At 37.3% G+C, this 27,152-nt stretch overlaps 1 protein-coding gene across 2 annotated transcripts in view; it reads right to left on the bottom strand.

Moving 5' to 3' along the window:
* LOC144365147 (uncharacterized) overlaps positions 1-27,152 on the bottom strand; it is a 535,192-nt gene that overhangs the window by 333,646 nt on the left and 174,394 nt on the right. Inside the window, exon 4 of one of the 2 annotated variants that reach the window (XR_013423366.1) lies at positions 7,339-8,708. The exons of the other annotated variant lie outside the window; for it this stretch is intronic. The gene's annotated coding sequence lies outside the window, so the exon portion shown is untranslated. Of the gene's footprint in view, positions 1-7,338; positions 8,709-27,152 lie in introns of those variants that run through there. 2 annotated transcript variants of the gene reach the window in all.

Raw genomic sequence — 27,152 nt, forward strand, 5'->3', positions numbered from 1 at the left:
GCCAGAAGGTGAGGAGTTTCTAGGAGGTCTTGTACTGACCCCTAAAATAATACCCATCAGTTCCATTCACCACTTATCAGTCAGAATAAAATCATATGTCCCCACCCAACCAAAAAGGAGCTAGAATGCAACACTAGCATGGACCTGAGAGGAAGAGGGTCTCCTCCAACAGCATGAATGATCATAAAATATGCATTAAGTCCTTTTGCTTTGTTGCTTCCCAATTAGCAACAAAAAGTAGTGACACTCATTCTTCTTGTTGGATAGATGAGAAACCAGGTCTTCCAGAAATTTAGAAAATTCTCCACAGTTACATGTAAAGGTGTCAGAATCTGAACCTTGATCTTTAGGCTTCAAGCCTCCAGAACTGTGAGAAATAAAACTCTGCTGTTCACAAGCCACCCAATTCCTGGCACTTTGTTGTAACAGAACTCAGACAGCCAGTAGCCAACTTCATGAACCACACTGCATGAGAGAAGATAAGCCCAGCCTTCGTGAGGTAGGGAAGTACATTCTGCTCAACTCAGATGGAGAACTGCAAAGTCCCATACCAAAAAGTGTGCATGGACGTATGTTTCCATAAGAGAATAAGTAATCAGGAAAAATGATCCAGACCTTGACCTCCACAAACAAGTAGGAGATGAAGTAGCTGATGGATGAATTCCTTGTCCTTCTCAACTCTCACCCCAACACCCCTAGGATTGTTCCCAGGAAAAGTGGTTCTCTATGATTGGTTCAAAGAAACTGCACATGAGCCAGGTGCAGTGGCACACACCTATAATCCCAGTAGCTCAGAAGGCTGAGACAGGCAGATTGTGAGTTCAAAGCCAGCCTCAGCAACTTAGCAAGGCCTTTAGCAACTTAATGAGATCCTGTTTCAAAATTAAAAATAAAAAAAGGGCTAGGGATGTGGCTAGGTGGTTAAGCACCCTTGGGTTCAATCCCTGGTATCAAAAACAAAAAATAACAATGACAACAACAAAATACTGCAAATGATGAATAACCCAGGTAGGTCTCTTGCCAGATGATCACTGACACAGTAACATGTCACTTGGCCTTTATCTCCTTCCCTACCTTGCTTCCTTACTGTGGCAATCCTGGGACTGCACTTGTTAGAAACATTAACTTGTAAAATTCGCCTCAGACTGGCTTTTCTAAGGAACTAGAGTGAAGACAGTATGGTTATGAGATACACATTTCTAAAATAGTGGGATATATTCATATTTTTTTCAAGTTATGAACTCTAATATGCAGAGGGAGGACTTGGAGGCACTGTCATATGTTCCACTACCAAACCCAGCGGAAGGTCAATATTTTAGACAGTGACTAGAGTCGAAAGCTTTGCTGATATTCTCTGTGCCTCTAAACTTTGTTTCGCCTCCACTACTAATGCCCACTTGCAAAAGCACATGTATCCTTCCAGACTCTGAGCTCAGTGGTAACCTTCTGGATGCACCTTACCTGGCAGACTTCATTACCTGTAGCCAGGTGCCCTACCTTCTTCTGTCATACATTTTGGCATTCTCTATATTAGCAATGGAGGTATAATTGGGCTTTTTATTAGGTGTGCTTTTATTATAGTAAGATCAAGCAATGATCTGACAATTAAAAGCCTACTTATTAAATGCCATTATGTCAAATTCTGCTTAGAGAAAATATTATAGCCTTAAAATTAAGTTCTTCCCTCTGGGGGTCAGGGGGAAGTAATGGAAACATCTATTGCTCTTCAGAATTAATAGCTTCAAAAATGAATTTACTCAAATATTAGGTTTTTTAAATAACACCTTCAGACAAAATAAACTGATTGTTTTGGTTTGCATCCACATTTCAGCACTTAGTAGTCTTGAAAACCAAGTCAGAAAAGAGGATGGTTTGCAGGGCAGTAAAGCTCACCAACTCTGAGGATCTGCTGGGCATGCTGAGGGTGACCAGTTAGTTTAAAGCATATCTTTTTTTAATTTCAAAAGGAAAACTAACCATGGGGAGGGAATCAATTCATATAGAAGCAATGGGTGTGCCTGCAAGTATCTCTACATGTTCTTTCTCCAAATGTAATTGAACTGTCAAGTCTTAGCAGTTCTCATCACCAACTAACTGCTCTTCCCAAGTCAAACTTTGAGCTAAGAAGACATCAGCTGGTGACAGTATCCAGGTCTACTAATCCAATAAAAGCACTTATTCTGTTTACTAAAATCTGGTTTACAAATCTTACAGGGAATCCTTCTGGCTGTTGGTTCCTATTCTAAGATTGTATAATTGGTTTTCATAAATTGTCAGTGGGGCCCAATCATCACTCTTTTCTTTGGATACACAGCCACCTTTATCACCTTCTAGGTCCCCGCTAACTGTGCCACTTCCTACCCCTTCTCCAGTTCTTCCAATGTCAGAAGTTGCAAGTCCATTGTGCTTGCCCTCTCATGTCACTGTCATTGAGAAAGCTGCCCTGTCTTTATGGGAGCGCAAGGTACTCTCCATGTTTATGTCATATAACCCCCTCATTCCCAGCAAACCATTTTTAGACCATAGAAAGCTCCCCAAGCTATTTTTATTGTTTCTGCTGTTGTTCTGCTTAACTCTAAACAACTTCTTCTCTTGGACTGAGTCTCTGTCTTCCCAATCCACCTACCATGCCTTTATTTGCAGACACGTTATCCTTGGAAAATGTATTATGAATTTTGTAGGAAATTACTTAATGTTTCACTAGTGAATATGTGCTGATGTTTAATGTCATTTCATACATTTTTAAAATTATTTCCCTAAAGAAATTCTGAATCCTTTATTATTTTTTGCATTTTCTAGATAATTGATAGAGGGGGTTTTGTCATTATAATTGCTATTGTTATTGGAAATGGCATTTCATTTTTCATAACAGTCTGTGTTAATTTTTACTTGTTTAGGAAATCTCTAATCATGTTAAATGGTGACATCATATCCAGAAACCCTTCTGAAATTTCTTATTAGTTCCATTGGTTTTCCTGTGATTAAGTTTTTATGTTAATCAAGATATGGCCTAAAACTAATAATTTTTCTTTCCCCTTCTAAGACTTATAGGCTTTTCTCTTTTATTTAATTAGAAAAGACAACAAGTTCTATGTCAAAATGTAGCAGCCATAGTGAACAGATTTGTTTTACTGAACGTGAAGATAAAAATCTAAATTTTATGAAATAAGTATATGTGTACCTCAGGACTTGGTGGCAAGTCAATACTAAATTAAGATAGTTTCCTTCTATTTGTACTTATCCAGAAGCTTTCCAAATGAATGTGCATAGAAAATTTGCAAGTGATTTTTCCATGTTTTTTCCCTTTTACTTCATTAATGTGGTAAACATACTGGTATTTAACCATCCTTGCATTCCTGGAAAAAGAGTCTTTCTTGATTATAACAAAGGGTATCTAATTTTTTAATTAGATATTTTTTACATGTGTTCCTGAGTAATATTAACTGTTACAAACCATCCATGGGCTGTATGTGTGAGCTATTTGCATTTGAGTTTAGGAGGGGACTGGTCTGGTGTTGCACACTGATTGGGCTATGCAATGCGAATATGCCTTTCCTCTCGCTCTGCCTGTGATTCCACACAGTACCTGAGATGGGTGTGACTTGCCAAGGTGTCAATCAAGCTGCTGACTGTAAGACATCACAAAGCAAGACTCCACTATTCCCTGCCTTATTTGGTGAAGAACATTCCATCAACCCTCCCTTGTGTGTGTGTGTTCCCTATAAAATAAAGAGAATCCAGGTGCATGCTCTCTTTCAAGTGCTGCCCAGTGTGGAGCTGTCCCTTGAGGTCACTGGCCTGGCCAGCTAGTGAAAATTAACCTAAAATTATCTCTACTTAGCTCTTTAATTCAATGCTTTATATGTTTTAAGACCATATTATTAGGTAAATATGTATTTGTGATTGTTATAATTTCTTTAACTACTATTTTTACTGATATTATATTTTTCTTTGTTCCTCTATGTAAATTTGCCGGCCATGAATTTTAATATGAAAGTTGCTTTTCTAAATTGTCTTTATTTTTTACATGGTAGGAAGATTTATTACTGTCCCTTCATTTTCAAACTTATTTATCATTCCTCCTACAGCATATAGCTGGATATCACTTGCTGGATATTTGTTTTGCTAATCTGAGAATATCTATATTTTGACTCTTCATTTTATTCCAATTAGTTTACTGAAAATGTAGTAATATAAATCTTTGTTTCTCTGTACTCATAGAGTGGGGTTTTTTTAAATCTAGCATCCTTTCTTTTTATCTCAACCTCTTTTCCTACTGACTTTTAAGTTATGCACTTGATTTTTATTCTTCTGATTGTCCATAAATTATAAAAAGGCCTAATTGTTGTTTTATATGAATGTTCAAATATTACCCCATTATCTCTATCTTGCCTCCAAATGAAACAATATCCTCAGGTGTCTCTCAACTCCCTCTGATCCCAATCTCACCTCCCCATGTTGATATCCTCCAGAGTATTCTGGGCATCTCTGGGGATGAATTTTAGGGATGGAATCAGCAACTCTTTTTAGTTCACTGTATTAAATTCAAGAACAGAAAGTTCTTCCACAATGGTAGAGCCAATTCGCTCTCTTGTAATATTTAATTTGCAGGGATTTCTTCCTCTGAAAGAAGAAAGCGGATCTTCCAAAAAGCAGCTAGTTCTTAACAAACCCTTAAGACCTGTTTCAGAGCATGATGAATAACAAAATGTAGCAAATATGACTAATAATAATTTGAAATGGTTGAAAATATTCTTGCATAAGGATTTCTTTAAATGGCTGAAAAGCTTAAGGATTTCTGAAATGATCTAATCCTTGTAAGCCTTTTTTTTTTCCTTTAATTCCCGTAACTTTTGTATTTTTATTCGTATGTTCCTCCATGGAAAGGACTGAGTTAAGCCCTTCCTTTTTCTCTTAATTCTGTACATTGTCTCTGTATAAGCTTGTCTTTTGGGTTTTTGTGGTTTGTTTTGTTTTTTTTTTTGCACTTTGACATCTTTGATTTTTAACTGTCACATGATAAACTTCATATATTTCAAATTTACAATATGATAGATTTTGGCATACACTCATCATACATTGCAAAGAGTGAAGTCCCATCCTATCTTGTGCAATCTTTCCATTTCTCCCCTCTAGGGAACCCTCTGCCCTCCCCAGACAAACATTGATCTTTTTTCTGTCACTAAAGATTAGTTTTCACTTTTTAGAATTTTATATAAATGGAGTAACATAGTATATACTCCTATTTGTTTCTCTTCTTTCACTCAGCTTAATTATTCGGAAATATATTGTCATTGTTACATGTGTAAATAGTCCATTCCTCTGTTATTAAGTAGGATTCCATCATGTGGGAATACCTTAGTTTGTTAATCCATTTACTTCTTTGCGGATATGTGAGTTGTTTCCACTCTTTAGTTATTATAAATAAAGCTGCTAGGCACACTCATACACATTTGTTTATGGACATATGCTCTTATTTCTCTTGTGAAAAGACTTTGGGAGGGAGTGGCTGAATCATAGGGGTATATATGTTCAACTTTTAAAGAAACTTCTGAATGGCTTCCAAAGTGATAGCACCATTTTACACTCCTATCAACAGGTGTAAAAGCTCCCTATTGTCTTCAACTCTTGGTATGGTCAACCATTTTAATTTTAGCCTCTGTAATAGGTGGAGCTATCTTAGAGTGGTTTAAATCTGTGTTTCCCAAAAGATGATGATCCTCTTTTCTTGTACTTATTTGCTACCTCTATATCTTTGGTGAAAATTCTGGTCAAATCTCTTGCCTATTATCTTGTTTGTATTTTGATTATGATTACAAAGATTTGGCAGGTCTTTATATATTCTGAATTCCAGTTCTTTTTCAGACATGTGATTGTCAAGTATTTTTCCTGGTCTGTGTCTTGTCTTTTTTATTATTTTAACCATTTCTTTGAAGATAATTTTTTAAATTTTTGATGAGGAACTGTTTATCATTGTTTTTGTTTTATAGGTCATATCAATGAAAACTTTGTCTGACTCAATATCATAAAGTTTCTCTCCTGTGTTTTCTTCCAGATTTTTAATTTTATGATTTATCATTAAGTCTATGATGCTGAGTTATGATAATATGAACATTACTTTTTTTCTTGGTTTGTTTTATTTTCATGTGAATGTCTGCTATTAATATCCATTTAAATTCTTCAGTCAATAAATATTTTTCTATAGTTTTTTTTCTCAACTCCACTAAGTTGCCTTTACAACTTAGTCAAATATTAATTGCTCATAAATGTATGAGTCTATTTCTGAATTTCTATTTAGTTTCTTTAATCTAATTATTTATGCTTAGGATGATACTGTACTATCTTGGTTACTGTAGCTTTATAACTAGCCTTAAAAATTAGGTTGTGTTATCTTCATCTTTATTTAGTCTTTTTCAAAGTAATTTTGGCAGGATAGTGGAATGTGATGGACATCATTATACTATGTACATATATGAAGACTTGAATTGGGTGTCAACATACTTTATATACAAACCGAGATATGAAAAATAGTGGTATATATGTGTATTAAGAATTGTAATGCAAAAAAAACAAAGTACATGTATAAAGGCATAAATTGGCATGAACATACTTTATATGCAGAGATATGAAAAATTGTGCTCCATATGTGTAATAAGAATTGTAATGCCAAAAAATATGGCATTTTACTCAGCAAAAAAAGAGAATAAAATCATGGCATTTGCAGGTAATAAAAAGTAATTTTGGCTATTATAGGCTCTTCATGTCTACATGCATGCTAAACTCAGCTTGTTAAGAAAAAGCATCATTGGTTTTTGTTGGAAATTGCAAATAAATCAATTTGGATAGAACTGGAACCTTAAAAGATCAACATGAACATGACATATCCCTCCATTTATTTAGATATTCTTTGATTTCTGTCAGAAACTTCTTAGATATCTATGTACAAATTTTGCCCATATTTGTCAGATTTATCATCAGTGTTCCATTTTGGATGGTATTTAAAAAGACATTCTTACTTCAATTTAAATTCTGACTAATGCTGATACTTCATAGAAATACAATTGATTCTGTACAACAAGCTTCTATCTCAAGCCTTGCTAAACTAGCACATTTTTTTCTGGACACTTTTCTGTAGATGCCTTCATATTTTCTACATAGATGACCATATAGTATATAAAAAAAATGGTTCCACCTCTTCCTTTCTGATATGGATGTCTTTTAGATAGTTACAATGGTGAGTCACAATGGTGACTAAATGTTGTGAAAATAAACATCCTTTTTTTCTTCCTAATCTTAGGGAAATATATCCAGTCTTTCACAGATAAGTCTATTGGAGGATATAGATTTTTCTTAGATGCCCTTTATTGAATTAAACATTTCTCCTATTTCTAGTTTGCTGATGAGTTTTAAAGGATGTTGGAACTTTTCAAATGCTTTTCTGTGTTTACTGAGGGCATCATAGTTTCTTTATAAGTTTGTTAAAACAGTGAATTACATTGATTTTTGAATATTACACCAAACTTTTCATTTCTGGAATAAATAAATAAATATTTTCCTTTCATATATGTTATTGCATTTAATTTTCTAAAACAATTTTTAGAATTCTATATCTATATCCTTGAGAAACATTGTTCTGTAGTTTCCTGATTATCTTGTTCAGATTTGGGTATCAAGGCAATGTGAGCCTCCAGAATAACCTGGGATGTTTCTCTCTTCGATTTTAGGAAAGAATTTGTATTGAAATTTGTATAAAAATCCTATTATGTTTTTCTTTAAAGGTATGGTATACTCATCAGTGAAGCAATCAAGGCCTAGAGTTCACATATGTATGTGTGTGTGGAGCAGGTACATTGTGGGTGAAAAGGTTTAACTAGAATTCAAATTCCTTAAAAGACCCACAGCCATTCAAATTAAATGTTGCTTCTTGAATGAACTATGATAGTCTTTCAAATAATTTTATCATTTCACATAAATTGTCAGTTCTATTGTTATAAAGTTGTGCCCAATAGTGTGCACTCTGTCCTCATGCCACCCCGCCCCCCAATTCCTGACCATTTCTTGATCAGTCTGCTTAGTGACTTACCAATTTTATTGACCTTTTATGAATAAACTTTGGGTTCGACTGATTCTTCCATTTAGTTTTTCTGGTTTTAATTCGTTTCTTTCTTCTCTGGTGTCTTTATTTTCTGATTTCCGTTCTGTTTACCTTAGGTTTGTTTTGGACTTCTTTTTTAGCTTCTTATTATTCACTAACTTTTCGCTCTACGATCTAAGATGAAGTAACTCATGACTTGAGCCTATGTGGCCAACCTTAAAAATATTGTTGATTGCTTAAGAACCTAGGCATTGGGCTATTGCCTCTAAACACTACAAAGCATTTTTATAAGAGCCTCCATTATAGCACACTACATTTCAGTCTGTGATTAGATGGGTTTTGCTTGGTTCTATTTTGTTTTTACTTGACATTTCCCAATTAGTTGGAAAACCATGAGCGGAAGACCTTTTCCCAACTATCACTCCCAGAGCTCCTATCATAGAACATTGTTGGAAGATGTTCGATAAGTGTTTTTTAAATTGATTTGGCCTAAGGTGACACAGTCAGATTTCTGAGGAGCCATACCCTGATATTCCAATATGTTGGCTCTGAAGCCCCTTTAGGTTGATGATACCAAGCCATTGCAAGCAAAGAATCAACAGATCCAGAAAACCTGAAAAAGAAAGTTAAAATTGGAACTCATTTCTGTGGTTTTGGAACCATAGTGGGGAAAATACATGCTAATTTCAACAGAAGCCATACAATCATTCAGTTTTAGAAGTGACTATAATGCTCTCCATTCTTATTGATGGTTATTCAAGCCCCCAAAGAATGTAGCTGTAACCACATTAGACTTTAAGCCTCTTCTGTCCCCCAAATAATATGGGGCCTATCTGCCCAGTGCCCACCATGCACCATGTTCTACTTGAGCTTATTTGTGGCCTAAGAACCAGGATTAGAGATAACTCTTAAATTTCCCTCTAGGCACCACTGTCATTTTATTCCTAAGTCATCCCTTTAAAAGCCTTCTGAGATATCAGATAACCTTGAGCAAGTGCATGGATGACAAAGAAATGCATAGTTAAGACACAATAAACAATTCTTCCTCCAGTTAAGAGTGAATTTAGGCAAGTCTCATAACTTATTTACATCACTATTTTCTCATTGAAAAAAATGAAACTACATGGCACAATGTGTCTCCCACTGTTTACCTGTAGCATCAACTCCAAATTGGGAAAAAAATAGTAATTTATGGTATTGTGATAAACCCCTGTAGATCTTTACAGAAAAAAAAACATATATATATATATATATATATATATATATATATATATATATATATATATATATATATCTTTACAGAATAATGTGAATAGATAGTGTGGGTAATGGATAAAACAATGTTTGTGCCAAAAATAATTCATTTGCTGAGGGAATGAATGCCCCTGGAAGAAACCAGAATGACTGCCTTTGGAAACACATGTGCTGATTTAAACTGGAGGTCCCGGAGAAGATAGCAAGGAAAATGACTTTCAGGAAAACTGCACAATCAGAATGAAAAACAAAACCATCAGGGTAATTCTAACCTCAGAAAATTACGCTGGAAACAGGCAGCTGACTGGAAGAAGCAATTCAGAGTCATTTGTAAATTAGTTTTGTGGCTAGATGTTTTGAGTACTAAGTAGCTCAAAAGAATCCCTCCTCATTTTATTTTTTCTAGTGCTCATGATATATAGTTTAATTCATTCCTATGATAAATGCATGTGTGCGTGCCCCTGTGGGTATATATGTGAATGTGTGAGTGTGCATGGATGTGCCTGTGTGTAGTTACCCTATATGTGTTGAGCATAGGTACTAGGGACTGAATATAGTCCCAAATGAGAAAAGAATGGTATCTGCCACCTTGTCAATTTCTTTATCCTTGTTTTTTTTCTTATTCTGTTTTTTCTTTTTTTTTTTTTTTTGGTTGTTGTTGTTGTTGTTGTTGTTTGTCTGTTTTTATACTGGGAATTGAATGTAGAGGTGCCTTACCACTGAGTTAAACTTTTTTGTTTTTTATTTTGAGGGGGAGGGTCTCACTCAAAAGTTTGAGGCTGACCTCAAACTTGCAATCCCCCTCCCTCAGTCTTCCAAGTTGCTGGGATTCAGGACATCACTGGGATCCAGATCTGATAAGAATTTTAAGCAAGAGACTGATGCCAAATTTTGAGACTACATTAACCCTTTATAACTATCCATGAATCAAAAATATTCGAGAAAAATGACATCTGAACTGAATATGTCAGCCTTTGTTTCTTGTCATACAGTCATCCCTCAGTATCTACCAGGGATTGCTTTCAGGGCCCCCTTCACATGTCAATTTCACCCGAGCTCAATTTCTTTCTTTAAAATGATGTAGTATTTGCACACTATCCCCATATACTTTAAATCATCTCCAGATTACTTATAATGCCTAATCCAGTGTGAATGCTATGTAAAGAGTTATCACACTGTATTTGTTTGAGGAATAATGACTGGGAAAAAAAACAGTACTAACTCCGTACAGGCAGGATTTTTTAAACTATTTTTAATCCACGATGATCGAATCCATAGATGCAGTACCCTCAGGAACAGGGGGCCAAGAGCATATCCCAAATAATACACTATAATAACTATTTACATTGCATTTATATCATACCAGGTATTATACATCACCTGGAAATGATTTAAAGTAGAAGCTGGGATATGCGTAGGTTATATGCAAATACCCATTTCTGGGTTCTCAACACATTTGCCTCAAAATAGTTCTTTCTCTGACAAGTAGGAAGCGGAACAAACTACCTCAAAAAAGCAGACCATGTGATACTACTTTTTAAAGTTAATTGCAGGCTATTACTTGATTCCATTTACACCCAAGTGGCTTCTAAACAACAACCAAAAAATATATAATATGCAAAGTAAGTTATTTGGGTCCAGAGATCAGTAATCTAACATAACACTTTTGATACCTAATTATTTTTAACAATAATATCTTATTCATAGAAATCACAGAACATCAGACACTACCTATTAAGCTGGGAAATATGAAAGGTGGCTAATAAAGAAGGAAGAACTCTTATTAAGTAGTAATTATGGAAGCATATTTAACATTTCCAGTTTTTTCTATATTGAGATTTTTATATTAACCAATGCAGTTTGGAATAGATAGATAGATAGATAGATAGATATAGATATGTAAATACATGTACACATATGTGTACACAATATAGATACGAAAGTATGTACACACCCAAACACAATTACTTCCTTCCACTGAAATACATTCAATTTCTGGCTGTTTCCATTTCCTTTGTAAGCTCAGATACAAGTTCTCAGTACTCTTACCTAAGACTTCCTCTCTGCTCTCCCTGCAGGCTTTCCCAAACCGTATTTCATCTGTTCTCATGGCTTTATATATCATCAATATGCTAATGCCGATCATATTTATATCTCCAGCTCAGAATCCTCTTCTGAGCTCCAGACACAAGTGTGTAGCCAGCCTCTCGAGAAGTCCACTTGAATGTCCCTAAAGCAATTTAGATTCATCTTAGACTGAAACTTTGCTCTTCCCCCTTCAGAACTGTCCCTCTTCTTCACTACCCAGCCTCAATAAATGGCACCAGCAATCATCTAGTAGCTCCCAACTCAAAACCCTGGGAGTCAGTCACCCTTGGCGTCCCTCACCAAGCCCTGTCAATACAGTCTCTACAACCCAATTACCACTTGCTTTCCACTCCCCATGCCCAACACGGCGCTCTACACTAAACCACCACTCCCACGTGGTTTTTTCATTCTCTGAATTAGTCTGAGCAGCAATCATTGTGATCTTTGTAAAATATAAATGAGCATATATTACTCTTTGTTCAAGACCTTTTAGTAGATGGAGAGACTGTATTTTCCCCAGATAGTCACCATAAGTCCTACCCATAGTGCCTGGGACCATGTGTGTTAGGGTTTGAATGTATTCCCAAAAACGTATTCATGTGTTAGAAACTGCATCTCCAGTCAGGGAGTGCTGGAGAGTGGGCATCTTGCTAGGTGTTTAGGTCATGAGGACTCAGTCTTCATGCATGGGTCAATGAAACCAAAAAAGGGCTTTGGAAGTAGGTTCACTGTCTTCTTCCCTTCTGCCTTCTGCCATGTAAAGGCACATCCAGAAGGCACTCACCTACACCTTGGATTTCCCAGCCTCCAGGACTGTGAGGAACATGTTTCTCTTCTATGTGAATCACTCAGTCTCTGGTATTCTGTTACAGCAGCAAAAATACACTAAGACAACATGTGATTATGATTTCTCCCCATCAGAGGCGAGACAGAACCCTCTCACCTTGAATCTGGCCTAGCCTTGTGATTCACTTCTAATTAAGTGTTAAGAATGCAGTGAAAGTGGCACTGTGTGACTTCCAACGCTAGATCAAAAAAAAGCTACCAAGTTTCTGTTTATTTTCTTTGAAACCCTTGCTTTGGGGGAGGTCATCAGACATGTAAAAATCCAGCTGTCTTGAGGCCACTGTTCTGGGAGATCACACTCAGGCACTCCCACCATCAATTGCCAGTCAAGAGTGACACGTCTCAACTACCCAGCCCTAGCCAACACCTGGCCATGACCTGAGAAAAGAACTCAGATGAGAACTGCCCAATCAACCTCTTTCTGAATTACTGGCCCACGGAATTTTGAATAAAATTAAAATGGTTGTTCTTATACCAGAAAATTCTGGAGGATTTTTTTTATAGCACAAGTGACTAGATAAGCTTCCCATCATCCTCAGGATAGATCTAAAATTGTTTCTAAGACGCCTTCATAATCTGGTTTCTGACTCTTCTTGCAGCCTCTTCTTGGGCCTTGAGCACTTGGTCTCAACCACACAGATGTTTGCTTATTGCTCCTCATGAGGAACCTGGCTGAGGCTATCATTCTGCCTACCTGGAATGCACTCCTCACCTGACTAGTACCATTGTAGTGTTCAGGTCTGAAACACTGTATCTTCAAGAAAGCTAAAAAGAGGCATGGCATGGAGGAATGCTTGGAGAGATTTGTCTTTTTGAGATGGAAGAAACCTGGACAAAACTATCCAGTGATTGGAAGGATCCAATGGAAAGTGAAAGATCCTGTCGCAGGAGAGAATGAATGATTGGTGAAGAGTGGTGAGCTGCAGGCATTACATTCCTGCCCTTGGATTTGATAAAGAAAGAAGAAAAGACAAGTAGTGGGTTGATACCTCCTGTATGCACTGCAAAACCACTTCACCAGCTGAAGCTGACCTCCAGGGACTGTATCAAAGGGCTTCCACCTTTTCCCTTGGGAGCAACCCATGCAAAATCCTGGGAAGGAATCAGAGTGAGATAGAGGAGAGGTTCAGGACTATTTATTCCACTCTCCTACCTCTGGCTGGCTACCTCCCTCACCTTGCAATAGCCACTACTGCTCTCAAAGTGACCCCCTTCATACTGGCCCCGCTGGGATTCCAGGAGCTAACTCTCCTTCGTCCCCATCAGTCCTCTCTATTACTCCCACCAGTGACTCCCAATTCCCCAGGGTTCCCTACGTCCTCAAATTAAACCATCCTCCATTTCTCCTACTTTTAGCGTGGCATTTGTTTCTCACTGGGTTCTTGTCCTATACGGGTGGGAATACAGATGGGCCAATACATGGGAAAAGTAGGCACCTGTGAAGGAGGTAGCAAACAGCATCTGGTGCTCTTCTAGTTAAAACAGAAAACTGAACAACAAATCCCTAAAACAATATTACCATTAATCCAAGGAGTAAAATTGAAGGGTTTTGGGATTGTGTGTGTGTGTGTGTGTGTGTGTGTGTGTGTGTGTGTGTGTGTAGTGCTACAGGGAAAAAAGAAAAACACCTCTTCCCTTAAACAGTGGAATCAAGCTTTTCTTCATCCTCTTGAAGTTCTGAACTATCAGAGTTCATAAGAGATTATAGGAAATAAACCAGATGAGTCATTTCATTCCTTCTCAGTTACCACCCACCCTACTCTACCCCCACCACACAAGCTTAGAACATCACCTTTGTCACACACATCATGGTGGCCTCTGCAAACTAAAATTCTTCACATATTTTTTTCTTTTTCTCTAAGTTCTTGAGAGTAAAAAAAAAATTAAAAAAAAATTATAAAACTCAAACACAAGGCTGAATTGGGCAGTGCCCTCTGCCTGGACCTGCTAAGTCTATGTGACTCCTGAAATAATCTGGCTCCTGAAGGAAGAACAGCAAAAAGTGTACGTGAGAAAGCCGGACCCACGCTAATCTGCCCCAGCATGGACATCTCAACTAAGTTTATTTTGAAGGCTTTTTAGATTGTCATTATTATCATCATTGTCTCCATTATGCTTTTACTGCTAATGAGAAATTCTAAGGGCATTTATTCCCATTTATGGAGAGTTTACCTTGTGCCAGGTGGTATACTAGGAAAGTATATAAATCATATCATGTAATCCTTATGTCATTCCTAGGGGGGAAAGCACACTGTCGCTCTATTTTCAGACGAGGAGACAAAAGTACAGAAAATCTAATGCTAGATTTATAATGAAGAAGCCCAGCGGTATAGTGGGAGCAGCAAACAATTCAAAACTAGAAATGTGTGGAAGATGAGCTTTTGTTTTTCCTTCTTTCCTTTCCAACGGCTCAGGAATGGTCTCCTGAGAACTTAGGAGAACTTGGGACCTATTTTGACATCAAGATTCCGTGGGAAGTAACATACACTCTCCCACTCCAACCCCCATTGTACGTGCCAGGAAAAGATTCCCAAATCACACACATTGCCCTGAAGCTCTTTCCTGTCATTTGCCACTTTCAAAGTATCAGATGTGACTCTAGGAAAGCCGAATTATTCTGGGAACCTGAAAAAGATTGGTTCAATCACTTCATCCTTGTTAACAGCTGTTATTAAAAGAAAATAACTAGGTAAGGATATGTAAAAACTGGAACCTTTGTGTCCTGTTAGTGAGAATTAAAATAGGTGCAACTGCTGGAAGAATTTGGAGGTCCCTCAAAAAGTTAAACAAAGAATTATTTTGTGATCCAACAGTTTCATTTCTGAGTATACACCTCAAAGAATTGAAAGCAAGAACTCAAGTAGACACTTAACCACCAATGTCCACAGTAGCATTATTCACAAGAGTTAATCTCTAGGGTATATAAAGAACTCAAAAATCTAAGCACCAAAAAAATAAATAAATAAATAACCCAATCAACAAATGGGCCAAGGACCTAAACAGACACTTCTCAGAAGAGGATATACAATCAATCAACAAATATATGAAAAAAAGTTCATCATCTCTAGCAATTAGAGAAGTGCAAATCAAAACTACTTTGATATCATCTCACTCCAGTCAGAATAGGAGCTATTCTGAAGATAAACAACAATAAGAAGATGTGGGGGGAAAGGTACACTCGTCCACTGCTGGTGGGACTGAAAATTGGTACAGCCAATATGGAAAGCAGTATGGAGAATACTTGGAAATCTGGGAATGGAACCACCATTTGACCCAGCTATCCCTCTCCTCGGTTTATACCCAAAAGACTTAAAAACAGCATATTATAGGGACACGGCCACATGGATGTTTATAGCAGCACAATTCATAATAGCTAAACTGAGGAGCCAAACTAGATGCCCTTCAGTGGATGAATGGATAAAAAAAATGTGGTATATATACACAATGGAATTTTACTCAGCATTAAAAAAGAACAAAATCATGGCATTTGCAGGTAAATGCATGGTGTTGAAGAAGATAATGCTAAGTGAAGTTAGCCAATCCCCCAAAACCAAATGCATATTGTTTTCTCTGATATAAGGAGTCTGACTCATAGTGGGGTAGGAAGGGAGAACATTGAAGGAATAGATGAATTCTAGATAGGGAAGAGGTAGGGGACAGGGGATTAGCAAGGATGGTGGAATGTGATGGACATCATTATCCAAAGTACATGGATGAAGACATGAATTGGTGTCAACATACTTTATATACAACCAGAGATATGAAAAATATGCTATATATGTGTAATAAGAATTGTAATACATTCTGCTGTCATTTATTTTTTTAAAAAAATTAATAAAATAAATAAAACATTTTAAAAAGGGTCAAAAAGTGGAAATTTCCCAAGTGCCTAGCAATAAATGAATGAAAAATTGTGGACAGTGGAATATTATTCAGTCTTAAAAGGAAGGAAATTAAGACACCTGCTAGAACATGAAGAAAACCTTGAATATAGCAGAATACAACAGTCACTAATATGCCATTATGTAAAAATGTGAGTGTGTAACCGATGTGATTCTGCAATTTGTATTTGGGGTAAAAATGGGAGTTCATAACCCAATTGAGTCAAATGTATGAAAGATGATATATCATGAGCTTTGTAATGTTTTGAACAACCAATAAAAAAAGAAAAAAAGAAAAAAACCTTGAATACATTATGCTAAAGGAAATAAGCTAGACAAATATTATATTATTGCATTTTTGAGGCATCTAGGAAAAGGAAAAATTCATAGTAGTAGATAGTAAAATGGTAGTTCTCAGAGTCTGGGAAAAGTGTGAGGAGTAAGTTACTGTTTAAAAGATACTCCCATTCATCTGTTGAAGGGCTCCTAGGATGGTTCCATAGCTTAGCTATTGTGAATTGAGTTGCTACAAACTTTGATGAATGGGTAAAGAAAATATGGTGTATATACATAATGGAATATTATTCAGCCATAAAGAAGAATGAAATTATGGCATTTACTAGTAAATGGATGAAACTGGAGACTATTATGCTAAGTGAAATAAGTCAATCCCAAAAAACTAAAGGCCAGATGTTCTCTCTGATATGCAGATGTTAACTCACAATAAGAGAAGAGGGGATAATAGAAATTCATTGGATCAGACAAAGGGGAATAAGGGAAGGGAAAAGATAGGGAATAGGAGAGACAGTAGAATAAACTGCACATAAATTCTATAAGTTCATATATGAATACACCATCAATGTAATACCATATCATGTAAAACCTCAAAAATGGGAAGTTATACTCCATGTATATATAATATATCAAAATATACTCTACTGTCATGTATGTCTAAAAGAACACATTTATTAAAAAGATACTCCCACTCAGAAATTGGAAGAACGAAAATGTTCTGGATAAGGATCCCAGGGACAGCTGCAGAACACTTGAATATATTCAATGTCACTGAATTGTATACTTCAAAATGACTAAAATGATACATTTTACATGATGTCCCTTTTGCCACAGTAAAGAAAACAGAAGTGGATTTAATCCCATCTCTGCCATTTTCTTCCTTAGTGACCCTACCCAAACCACAAAATTTCTGTGAAACTCAAATTTTGTGATTTAAAAATTAAGCAGTTGTTGAGATTCAGCAGAAATCATAGGTGTCCACAGAACAGGTAACGCCAATGACATCTGTCCTTTTTAAAATGCTTAATGTGACTTTCAAAGAAACTTTACATAAAATCCAAATTTGAAGTTTTTATTTAAAAAAAAATGAAAGTATGATTTCTAGTTAGGTATAGAGAGAATCAGGAAGAATATTGCCTCTACCTTTTTTTTAAGAGAGAGGAGAGAGAGAGAGAGAGAGAGAGAGAGAGAGAGAGAGAGAGAGAGAGAGAGAGAATTTTTAATATTTATTTTTCAGTTCTTGGCGGACACCTTTGTTTGTATGTGGTGCTGAGGATGGAACCCGGGCTGCACACATACCAGGCGAGCGCGCTACCGCTTGAGCCACATCCCCAGCCCTTGCCTCTACCTTTATATCTAAAAAAAAGAAAAAAAAATGCAGGCAAACTGCAAGTTCATTCATTAATGTTCTGGAGATCTTCAGAGAGCTGAGGTGCTAGGGAATGAAATGATCCCCAAATATAAGAGACAAGTGTCTGCAGAGAGCGAGGACATGGGCCCTTGCTTTCCAGGGGCAGCCCCCAACTGGACCCAGAAGGAAACATTCAGCAGGAATAGTTAACACCCCCAAGAAAGCACAGGGGTGAGCCAGCAAGGGAGGCTGGAGATCTGACTTAGGAAGAGCTAAAGGGTAATTTGCTGGATCTTCTGGGCTGTTAAGTATTCAGAGGGTTTTGGTGAGAATGGAAATTCAATCTCTGCTCCAATAGGACTTTGCAAAACACAGTGATACATCTGCAGCACCCTGAGCACAGAGTTGTTCTGCAGACTTCCCTGGCACAGTGGGGAGAACTGTCCGGGTGCCTTTGTGGGGATTTTCCATCTCCCTGGGTTCCACAGAGACCAAATGGAGACAGCGGGATCACAAGTGTCCTCCTCCCCACAACATCACCATAATGGGGTGGGGGGAGGGGGAATATACCAGAATGAAGCAGGGTGCACTTTTGTAGCCTGAAAATAAAACATAAAAGTCGGTAATAGATTTGCTTTAATTTTTTTTTTTTTTAATTCTAAGAAAGTTCTAGAGAGTGAGGAGAAGAGTATGCCTCGCCCGGAGCAAATCCTGTCTCATCTTATTCTCATTAAATGGCTGTCAGTACTCTTTGAAATGCTGATTCGTTAGGGTTGTCCCCTCTTGCTAGCTTAAAAATATGGAGGGAAGAGATTGTGCTAGTAAATATAGAGTTGACACTTCCACTTCTGTATCTGTGTGTTAGAGCTACTTAATGATAAGAGGCGGTGTAATTTAAAAGGGAGAAATTGGCAATTAGTTAACTCTCTCTTTGATTTACACAGGGCCAGCAGTGGATTTGATTGAGCTCCTTGAAATAATTACCATGAACAGGAAAGGACTCCAAAATCAGCCCCCTGCCAGCGACACATGGCTTCTAACCTTGCAGGCCCCATTACCATTCCCAATATGACCAACTTCTCCTCTAGCATCAGCTTGTTCTTTTTCCTTTACGTAGTCATTAAAAGTAAAGGCCGAGAACCCCTTCACCTACCCCAGGGCAGAGCAAGAGAAAGAAACTCAGAACTCATCAGAACCAACTGTCCAGGGCTGATTATGTCCCCAGGGAAAGGCATCACTTATAATCAGTTCTGAAAAGAGTAGATATTTCCTTTTTGCAGGAAAAACAGAATCATTCCTCCATAGAATTCTAAAAAGATCCATTTAAGATTGCAGTGGGGCACAAAAACAAACTGACTCACAAGAAAGACAGGCAGAACCTCTCCCCTAGATCACATGAAAGGAATGTTACTCCTTACAAAAGGGGCACTGTGTCCTGCACTAGGACAATGATATTATAAAAAGCAGTCAAGTCCTGTCAATCAGAAGTCTTGGGTTCAAGTGTGGCTCTCCAAGCACTCCACACTTGGTCCTTGGGAAGTCTCTTGAACTTTACGGGCCTCAAATGTCTCATTTATTCAGGAGGTTGCTTTTACTTCTTGGGCATTCTGAATGGTCCCAGTGAGAATGAGTTTGAAATGTCTTTCGATCATTATTGTTGCCTATTACCTTGTGAAAGTTAAAATTTAGTAAGGGAAAGAGACAAAACAAGTAGGCAAATTGATAGGCTGCTGAGAAGGGGGAGAAGGAGCTGAACCTGCATTTGGTGACCAGGCGGAAAAGTAAGCATATAGACTAAAACCTGAAGGGTGAGAAATGAGGAGGAAAAAAATTCCAAGCAGAATGTGTGAAAGTCCCGTGGTAGATAAAATAGTTCAATGAGTTGAAGAAAATGAAATAAGACCCGTGATTCTGGAACATAATAAATGAGAGCAGCATGGAATAGGGATGAAGAGAGATTCTAAAATCATCTACCTTTCCCCTGAGTTCCGGGATAGGAAATTCTGTTTGATAGCTTGGACAGAGCTGGAGAAAAATGACGTAACAGTTCATATTGAAGAATTGCAAAGACATGTCCAGAGACTTAAATTCTAAACTTCAGCTCAACTAGCCTCAATAAAATCCAAATCTTATACATTAACCCTACAACATTCCAACAATCATAACAAAGCATAAGATAAAAAAAATATATGTGGGTACTTCATCATGACCACTGGGGACCATCATTTGCACCACCATTTGATACAAGCTTACTTGTTCAGACATCCCAAAGAGACCCATCTCCAGGGCAGAAAAAGAAAACGTTGAGATGACTTAGATACAGAACTTAAGCAATAAGAGTACAGTTCAGTTCTAATCTCGAGGTCAGGAACATCAGGATCAGGCCCCTCTCTGTGACTTTTCTATTCTAGCCATCATCTGTAACACATTAAACAACAGGAATGGTTGATCCATCTAGTTGGAAATGTTCTTAGTCCAACTTAAAAGAACCCTATGGTAAAAATGTATAATAATAATTATTATTACTATCATTATAGCTGCACAATTTGTATAGGGAACACATTTGTCTAGTTTGGGGCATTGGCCCTGAGTTTCTCTTCTTTACTTTCTGCAGCCCTACCCTGAATGATCCCACGCAAACCTTTGGCATGAAAAGCAGACTTATTCTGATAACTTCCAAATCTATTCCCTGGATCTGACCTCTCTTCCACATACCAGAACTCTCTGTAACTGCTTTCCAGGTGACTTGGTGAATCTCTCTCACACTGGCCTCTTAGTGTTGAGATATCCAAAATAGATCTGATCACTTTTCCCAAAGCCAGTTCCTCTCCATTACAGGCACCACCATCCCCTAACTAACAAGCAACAAAGCTGAGCCTCACCTCCTACCTCTCCTCCTCAACAGTCAATTATCGGTCCCCAGAAGCTTCCAGGGCTTCTTCAATCCCTTTTGAGACTTTCCTCTTCCCACCCACCTATTAAGTTAGGCCTTCATCATTTCTTGCCTGGGGCCCCGGGCTTCCCATGGGCCCAGTTTTGTAGTGTGAATAACGACTGGAGGTTTATGCATAGCATGGTGTCTACAGTTAATAAGGCTGTGTTGTATACTTGGAATTTGTTAAGTGTTCTCTCCACAACAAGCAAACAAAATATAATTATGTTAGGTAATAGAGATGTTAGAGATCTCATAGAGAGACCACAATGGTCTTTATCAACAGCAAACCCAGTTGCCTCTGTTTCCTGATTCAAACTGTTCAGTGGTATCCCCCACTTGCTAGGTTTCAAAACAGCGATCACCGGCCTTTGTGGAGGACACAGAGCCTCCATGCTTGGACTCCTCACTCAGTCACTGGCTTTGCTTCCCACCACTGTCTGGAGTGCCCTTTTCACTCCAGTCCAGCCAGTTGAGTGTGTGTGTGTGTATGTACGCATGTGCGTACATACACACACACACACACACACACACACACACACGCAAACACACACACACATCTTTCAGTTAATTTATCTTTCCAGTTCTTGACTCACCTCCTTTTCATCCTTGTGAACTCGGTGTAAGCCTCTTCCCTCCCTGTTTGGGTTGGCTGCCTTCCTCCACACCATCAAAGCTCCCTGTGCCTGTTCATACCTAACACTCACCTCAATGAGCTACACTTACTGGTCTAGTTGTTTGCCTCATTATTGGTCATAAACACTTCAAGACAGAAAATATCTATTTCTTTGTTTTCTCAATTCCAGCCCTGTCATCTGTATAAGCAAATATTCAGGATATTTAGCCACTAGGATATTCATTTTAAACCACAATACTGGGGACCAGGGAACTCAAATGTGTATATATGGAGAAGGAATGAATTTTGGTTGGTTTGATGTGAGCATATTCCATTTACATATGTATTTGATAGGAAAAGGTTTGTTCCTAACATTTCATTAAGAGAAACTGTAGGTAAAAACACATTTAAAATGCAAGCTCTTCATTTCTACTCTTGTAACCATTTTCCAAAGAGTAGACTATACCTCCATCCCTACCACCGAGAATAAGGACTGTCTTTTGACACTGGTAAGTGCAGGGAAAATCTTTACTAGGAACTCAGACAATTTGCAATGTGCAAGTCCACAGTTTCTTAGTGGAAATTTTGAAATCCAAAAAGCTCTAAAAATAGGTTTTTCAGAAACTCATTTGGCAGCACCAGTTGGTCTAACCTGAACCAAATTGATTTGAAAACTTGCCCTAAGGGATGTATAAAGTTTTTAATTTATCATCTTATCAGGACTGTATTTCAATACTATTTTCAATAATCTTTCTGCAGCTTCACTCTAAAATCTGGTTACAGTTGTTTTTTTGTTTTTTGTTTGTTTGTTTAAAAAGGACAACTTCAAAATTTGTCTTCAAATTCCTGGTCCTATATTCTCATAATACTCTAAGACTTCTTCATTTTCAATTCTTCTATAATCAGAATTCCCCTACCTACTCAGAATTCTGGGTTTTTATTGGGAGAGGGTTAGAAGGGAAGGTGATGGTACAAAATAACTGTTATGTTTTTTCAGCTTTACCATGGTATAACGGACTAATAGAAATTTGTATATTTAAAACATGCAATACCCCCTGCTATTGAGGATTGAATCTAGGGCTTTGTGCATGCTAAGTTTGCTTTCTAAAACACAGCACTATCCCAGCCCCCAAAATGCGCTTTGGTAAAGGTACACATTCTGAAATGATTACCACAATCAAGCTAACATCTCTCTCTATTACCTAACATAATTACTATTTTGTTTGCTTGTTGTGAAAAGAACACTTAACAAATTCCAAGTATACAACACAGCATTAACTATAGCCACGATGCTATGCATAAATCTCCAGTATTTAATTCAAGATGCAAAACTGAAAAGTTGAACCCTTTGTCTTAAAGTCTTTCCACATCCCTCTCCTCCCAGCTCCTGGCAATTACTATTATACTCTTGCTTCTATGAGTTTGACTATTTCAGATTCCACCTACATATGGGATCATTCAGTATTTGTCTTTCTATGCCTGGCTTATTTTGCTTAACATAGTGTTATGTGGGTTCATCCATGTTGTTGTGAACAGTAGGACTTCCTTCTTTTTTAAAGCTGAATGATTTTCCATTGTATATATGTGCCACATTTTCTTTACCGATTCATTAATTGATGGACACTTCAGTTGTTTCCATTTTCTTTGGCTATTATGAATAGTGTAGCACTGAATCACTGAATGTGGGAGTGCCAATATCTCGTCAACCTACTGGTTCCTTTGTGTATACGTATATATCTCCAGAAGTAGGATTTATGGCTCATATGTTAGTTCTACTCCTATTTTTTGAGGACATTTCATACTAATTTCCATAATGGCTACCCTACTCAAGTTTCTACCAACAGTATACAAGAGTTCCCTTTTCTCCACCTCATGTCAACACTTATCTTTTATCTTTTTGATAGCCATCACAACAGGTATTGTTATGGTTTAAATATGATATAACCCCCAAAAGCTCACGTGTGAGGCAATGAAAGGAAGTTAGAGCTGAAATGGTTGGCTGGGTTGTGAGAACTTTACCCTAATCAGTGCATTAACTGGGCAGAAACTGTAGGTTGGAAGGAGGTGGGTCACTGGGGTTGTGATTTGAGGGTTTATATTTTGTCCCCAGTGAGCAGAGCTGTCTCTGCTTCCTGACTGTCACGTCCTGAGCAGGTTTCCTTCTCCATAATCCTGCCATGATATTCCGACTCATCTTTGGCCCAGAGCAATGGAGTTGGACATTTATTGACTGAGACCTCAGAAACTGTGAGCCAAAATAAATTTTTCTTCCTCTAAATTGTTGTTAATGGGTCTTTTGGTCCCAGTGGAAGGAAGGAAGGAAGGAAGGAAGGAAGGAAGGAAGGAAGGAAGGAAGGAAGGAAGGAAACCTGACTAAAATAGATATGAAGTGGTATCTCATTGTGGTTTTGATTTGCATAATCAGAATTCTTTGTGTAAGACCCCAACCTAATCTAAGGGAAGACTTTATCTACATTGCTAAAACAAAAGAAAAAATATAACAAAGATTACTTCTCATATTTTTGTGTGTGAAATCATGAAAGCCATCTTTCATATCAAAAAATATTATCTCTGCTACTGTACTCTTTTTTATTAGCAGAACATCTTCAGGTTTTCTGCCCTCATTTTACTACTGCCTTATCTTAAAACATTTTTTAAGTCTAAGCTAAGTCCCTATGCAGTGACTCCATAAGCAAAATCAAATGACAATAAAAGCTTAGTAAAATATACAGATTTTCATTAATACTTAAGGAATTCCTATAGATAATTTAAGGATACAAAGATAAACAGAAAACTCAAAACAGGAATAAATAAGTCACAGAAAAGACTTTGGAGATGGTTCTGAAATGCAGAAAATATCTTTGATCACATTCATAATAAGAAAAATGCTAATTAAAAATATACTGCATCTTTTTCATTTTCAGACTGGAGGCATTTTGAAAATTTAGACAGGCTTTGTTGGCAAAGCAATGAAGAAAACTTGAACTCCGGAATATCACCAATGAGAGCGCAAATTGGAACCACCTGTACAGAGCAATTTGACAATACATATTGAAATTACAAATGTGCATGTCATTTCATGTGGCAATTCGAGTTTTAGGAGTTTATTCTACCAATTGTGTGTCTCAGCAGATAGTAAAAGAGATGTGTGAATGGTTATTCATTGCAGCATTATTTGTATGCAGAAATTAGAAGTGTTCTAAATCTCCATTTATATGGAGGTTGGCTGTCTATTTTTCATACTTCTATTCAGTGGAATACCACACAATTTTTTATGCAAATGTTCATAGCAGTTTTATTTATAATAGCTATAAATGAGAAACAATATAAGATGTTCATTAACAGGTAAATAGAAAAAAACATGAATGGACTATTGACAGAGACAAGGTAGATGACTCTCAAAAATATCATGCTGAGTCAAAGAAGCCAATGGTGACAAGAATATATTCTATTTAACTCCATGTATATAAAAGTCTAGAAAAGACAAACTTCACATGTAGTGATATGTGAAAAACAAACCAACATTTACTCAGATGTAGGGTAAGTGAGGATTGTTTGATGTGGAAAATAATACAATTTTAGAGATGATGGAAATGTTCTAATCCTCACAATAAATGAGAATTGACTATGAGAAATGTCAAGAATTTTACAAATGTGTATTCTATGTTTAACCAGGTAAAATATTTCCATAGTATACTGAAACACAGCAGGTATTGGATGAATGCTTGTTAAATGGATTTCTAAAAATCCAAGACAAATAGCAAAGCAGAACTGCAAAGTCAAGGAGCCTCCATACAGTAACTATTTTGTTGTAGGAAAAAAAGTTTTGGCAGCTCACACAGTAAAATGAAAACTATTTCCAGAAAAACTAGTGATTTTTTTAAGCCAGATAAAATAATTGATATTTCCATTGCAATTAATATTTATAGATGTTTTCTGTTAAGTTTTCTTATTTAATACTAGTTTAAAAATCAAATTAAACATTTATTTTGTATCACTTTCATTGAGAAAACTTTATTTAAAATAAAATTCATGATATATTTTGTAGGTTTTGAGGAGTTTGGGTAAATTTGTGCAAAGTTACTTCTTTAAAAAAAATAGGGAAGCTCTTTTTCTGCTGGTATAGAAGGATATCTGTTATGATTTCCATATGAGGTACCCTCCAGAAATTCCTATTAATGCAGGAATATTCAGAGGTGAGATGATTAGATTATAAAAGCTACACCCTCATTGGTTCATCCTAGTTTGAATGGTCCCAATGGGTGGTAACTGTGGGTCATTGGGGTTGTGCCTTGAAAGGGTTCATTTTCACTGCAGCCCCTTGTCTGCTTCCTTGCTGCCATGAGGGGAGCAGTTTCCCTCTGCCACACCCTTCCCCACGATGTGCAGCCTCACTTCAGCTCAGGGCAATGAAGTCAGCCATCTAGGGACTGAGACCTCTGAAACCATGAGCCCCACATAAACTTTTCCTCATCTCAGTTTTTTGTTTGGGGGATTTTGTTGTTGTTGTTGTTGTTGCTATTGCTGCTGATGTTGTTGTTTTGGTATTTTTGTCACAAAGATGCAAAAGTTAACTAAAACAGAATCAGGTACTAAGAAGGGGATGTTTGCTGTGACTACCCTGACCCTGTGGTTTGAATGCCTTTGGGAATGGCTTGTGAAAGGGACTTTCAAAAGCTTAGAGGTGCAGACTGGAAAAGCTTTAGAATGTTGTCGGTGGAGCTTAATGGGCAATTCTCAAGGGAGCTCAGAAGACCAGAATGCCAGGTAAAATGCAGACTGTGTTCATGAGGTTTGAGAGGGAAATGAGTGTTCTATTAGGAACTGGACTAGATGCCACTTGCGTTATATTCTAGCAGAGAACTTGGCAACATTTTGCCCACGTTCAGAGTCTGTGTAAGGCTGAATTTAAAAGTGATGAACTAATCTAGTGGAGGCAATTTCAAGACAACACAGCATTCAGACAGTGACATGGAGATTGTGACTTTTTTTTTTTTTTTTTTGGCCAGATTTACTGAGAACTGGAGGCAGAAAGCAGTGCTCAAGAATTTTTTAATCTTTGCAGTTTGGAAAAAAAAGAAAAAATACATGTAAAGCTGTGGCCAAGGAAGTTTTGCTCATGAAGGCATTATAGCCTTTAAAGAGATGCTGAGTACTTTGCATGGAGACCGTAGGAAAGATGGCTTGAGGGCATCTCAGAAATTTGCAAGAGTACAACCATTGCAGCCTTGAGAATGTAGAAGGGAAAGTTCTGAGAGGAGATCATGGGGGCACCCTGTTTACACAGGGGCAGCGAGACTTATAGGCATTCAGAGGCCACTGCAGTCATGATTCCAGGGGGACCTGGTTGTGGGGCAAGATGGCATCAGACCTTGGCATCATCCCCATAGTGCTGGCAATATGAAATTTAAGGAAGTAATGAATTTTCCAAATGAACTAGATAAAATACTTTCATACTAATGGTATGTCCATTTGTTCCTCTAAATTCTAGACCTAACTGACTCCTTATATTCAAGTTTCCATTCCTTCTGCAGATCTGATGAAGAATCTTTAGCACGCTCAGTTTTAGCACGAATGTTCTTCAATAATGTTATTGTGAGCACCAATAAACAGAAGTTCTAAATTTTTACATCCCTCATTTGAATAAATGATTCCATTCATTTCCCAAAATAATCAACTCTATCAGTTTAACCCATAGGATTAGAGGAATTTTACACTAAGGGTTCCTCCTAGCTTTCTGACAAACCTCTCTGTTCTTTTGCTGACCTATCTTCTTTTACCTGTTTTTGATTGTT

Source organism: Ictidomys tridecemlineatus, chromosome 6 (genome assembly GCF_052094955.1).
Source record: "Ictidomys tridecemlineatus isolate mIctTri1 chromosome 6, mIctTri1.hap1, whole genome shotgun sequence".
In the NCBI taxonomy this organism is placed as follows: domain Eukaryota; kingdom Metazoa; phylum Chordata; class Mammalia; order Rodentia; family Sciuridae; genus Ictidomys; species Ictidomys tridecemlineatus.